Genomic DNA, 4,267 nt, shown 5'->3' on the forward strand with positions numbered 1-4,267 from the left:
ATTTTTTCAGATCCTGTAGAGCAACTTTACGATAAACGTTAAATGCGTTTTTGTTGTTGCCGTTATATCTTTATTGCCTTCTCATTTGAATGCATTTTGCAGTTTTCCATTGATTTTTATTATACATTTATTTATCACTTAATTCTCGAGAGAGACTGATAAAGCAATTAGCTCCCTGACATTCAAGCCTTAATCAAGGATGTTTGTGACGTCTTCAGCTAAACGTAGGCACAAAGTATTACATTTATAGGCAAGAAGGAAAAAAAAAAGACAATACAATGACGTTATTTCCATTCTACTTTCTTTCCTTCCTTATTTACTCACTTGCTATCATACTTATTGACTCAGTTGCTTACATATTTCTTTACCTCTTTCTTCTATTAATGCCCCTTATTTAAATTTCATTATTATTTTTACTGTTCAAGACCTGTTCTATGAAAACGTCCTTAATTATCTCCTGCTATCATTCTCTTGAAGGTATTCTGATGGTTTCCACGGAAAATGAAGAAGAGTGGTAAACAGAAAAGGGTGATAGGTTCTGAAAGTCGCAAGGGTATCATCTATAAAAATGAAAAGAAAAAGAAAACGAAAATAGGTTACGGAATCTTGGGAAAATCTATGTATATATATATACTTAAAAAACATACATACATATAAAAAAAACGTGTATGTATGTATGTATGTATGTATGTCATTATTCAGTTTTATTTCAAGATTTCTTGCCAATAGAGAAAGAACTGGTTTCTAACCTAGATCCAAAGCTCCTTTATTGGAATTTCAACATCAACGACAGGGCATTTTCTTATATATGTATGTATGTATGTATGTATGTATGTATGTATGTATATATGTATGCATGTATGTATGTATGTATGTATGTATGTATGTATGCATGCATGCATGCATGTATGTATGTGTGTATGTATGTATGCATGCATGCATGAATGCATGTATGTATGAATGCATGCATGCATGCATGCATGTATGTATGTATCTATACGTGCAAATTTGTATGTTTTGTTTTATGTATGTCTTCTCATTCATATGCTTGCATATCTAGTCATATTCATATTTACTAAAATGATAAACTTTTGGAAAGTTTTGCAGGTTTTTACAGTTCCTGTGATACCTTGGATCTATATATTGAAAAGACTAATTTCTCAAGATTGGTATTTAGGTAGTGTATTACATATCTCAATGCCCCAATAATTACTGTTATAAACCTGAACTTGTAATCTGGATAGAGTTACTGCAGATTTCTCAATAGTTCAGCATAGGTGTTTTCATTTTCGCTGATTTTCAGCTTTATGTTAACATCTGCTGGGCAGCTGATTTCCACAACTGTGCACAGTTTCTCTTCTCTATCCCAAATCATTATATCAGGTCTGTTGTGCTTATATTTTATTGAAGTCTTCACTGGGACATTCCACCAGTATTCCTTATAATTATGAGTGGTTATGGCTTCTACCATATTGTGAGCTTTTATTGCTTTGTCCTCGGAGTTATCCTTCCAACGGATTTCTTTATATAATGTTGTAGCCACAACATCATGTCTCATCGATAGATAATACCGTGATGACATTATCGGACAACTGCTTATGATGTGGGTGATATCATTGGTATTAACTCCACAAAGTCTGCATCGGTTGTCACATTTTGTTTACTGCTTTTCCTGCACCTCTGTCCCTTTTGTGCATCAGGTATTTGGTTCATATTTCCTGTTGCTGGATTGCAAACGCATACTCTTCAAAGGAGGAGGTAGTACTCCGATTGTTGGTCCATGACAGACTGCTTTAATGATCATTGTTACTGTCATCTAAGAGCTTTCTACTAACATTATATATGCACTCTGCTGACATAATGTCATTCTTTCATCTGATGATAATTCGCGGTAGAGTCGTGCGACTTCCTTGTGGGAGTATGCCTCTTCTGTTTTTTAATTATTATAAATCTTCCACTGAGGAGGGAGCCGGTTTCCAACAAAGATACAAGGCCCAATGTTTGGGATGCAGTTGACACAGATACATTCACATTTGGAACTTGAGAAAAGTCTTGCATATTTTTACTGTTATACTCACAGATTGCAGTTGTAATGTACGAATTTGCCGGTCGATTTCTCTTTCTGAAAATCCCAATTTATCCAGATTCTCCTTTAAGCATTTACTAACAAAACCCAATGCTCCAATTATGTATGTATGTATGTATGTATGTATGTATGTATGTATGTATGTATGTATGTATGCATGCATGCATGTATGTATGTATGTATGTATGTATGTATATACGTATGTATGTATTATGTATGTATTACGTATGTATGTATGCACGTATGTAATACATATATACATACATATACATACACATACATATATATATATATGCGTGTGTATGGCTTTATGTATATAAGTATAGTCTTCAGTTCCTTATCCCAGTTTCTCTGAAAGTCTTGATATTATAGATCGAAATATATCTCAAAACCATGGAACAGCATCGACAAATCCACTCCATCCTTCAAAAGATCTTGTAAAATGTAGACTGTGCCTTTCCGAAAAATTATATATGTTAAGACAGCCATCGATCTGTATTAAACAGAGATCAGTTGTTGTCATCAAAGAATATTTCTCCTGAGCAGCATCCATACATGAACTGTTTCCGGTGATCTTCACGTCAATGGTTTGTGTGTCCGTTTTCCAATATTTTAAGCATTTGTGGTATTAGTTCATTATTCTATCAAAATCCATGAAATATTCTGTATCTGTACAGTTGCTAATTGTATGAGACTTAAAAGACACGAAATGTTATTTGAAAACTCATTGTGGTATTGAAAATAGGTATTAAATTTTGACTTCTGTTTAGCTGTGATGGTTGATAAGTTTAAGCATTACATTAATTTCTTACATATGCTAAGGACTACAAAAATAGAAGGCTGATTTCGCAGATTATATCGATCCCAGTATTTGACTTATTATATTTTACCGACTTATGAAGGATGAAAGATAAGTTTGAACCCAATGAGTGTTGATCTAAAATCGTATTCTTTATTTTAAATATCGTATTAAAGTGGCTTTTGACAACTATTTCGCATGTTTCTGCCGTGGAAAAATTGGACGGTCTTATAATAACCTTTTGAAACCCTGGCTATAATGATAATATATTATGGAATAATGGTGCCTTTATTTTTATTAATACCACAGAATGTATGGATATGTTGGTTGTAGCTTACTTTAAACGCATTAGAAGTCCGATATAAATTCTTGTTCAGGTGTAAGTTTTATTTCACATTGATGCATCATGCGGTTGGGTAAGTCAGTTATTATCAATTAAATTTTTCATATATATATTTGACGCGAGCAAGATTATGAGATGGATATCGTTGAGTAGGATAGCTCAGTTATATTCTTCTTAAACATTTTGATAAACTTTTAGAAGTCGCAGAAATGCTTAGTAATTGGATCGAATCTTTTTTATATTTTATATGCAAATTTGAAGTTTCTTATTATGAGCCACCATTCAGGTATAGTAAATAAGACTGTCTTATTTTTAATTGGAAAAAACAGAAACTCCACAAACAGTGACAATATTGGAAAGCAAACACAAAAAACAAACTTTTTACATGAACATTTTCAATGACGGTTAATTACCAAATTTTATTACATTATCCTTTTCTTTCATTCGTCATCATTTTTCTTATTCTCTCCATTCTTTCTTTCTTTACTACTTTTCCTCTAGTCTCTCACATCTCTTTCATCACATATCCGCCCAATTTCGTTAAACTAATTGTCTTTTTGGCATAGAAACCTACAAATCGGAGGTGGGTGGGGGTGGGGGGAAAGAGATATAAAAGCAAATGAATAAATTTTCTGTTTGAAAGCCTAACATTTTTTGAGAGAATTCGTATGTGACTACTATACGTATCAGTGTACTGCTATTGTGTATTGTGTGTATGTTTTTTACACATACTCACGTACACACATATACTAGTATGCATGAATGTATATATGCATATATGCAAATGTGTATGTATATATGTATATATATATACATACATATATATTTATATATAAAGATGCGTACATACATACATACATACATACATACAGGAGTGGCTGTATTATAAGAAGCTTGCTTCCCATCCACATGGTTCCTGGTTCAAACCCACTGCGTAGCACCTTGGACAAGTGTCTTCTATTATAGCCTTGGGCCGACCAAAGCCTTGTGAGTAGATTTGGTTAACGGAAACTGAAAGAAGCCCGTCGTATATTTATAT

The sequence above is a fragment of the Octopus bimaculoides genome, chromosome 16 (assembly GCF_001194135.2).
Source record: "Octopus bimaculoides isolate UCB-OBI-ISO-001 chromosome 16, ASM119413v2, whole genome shotgun sequence".
In the NCBI taxonomy this organism is placed as follows: domain Eukaryota; kingdom Metazoa; phylum Mollusca; class Cephalopoda; order Octopoda; family Octopodidae; genus Octopus; species Octopus bimaculoides.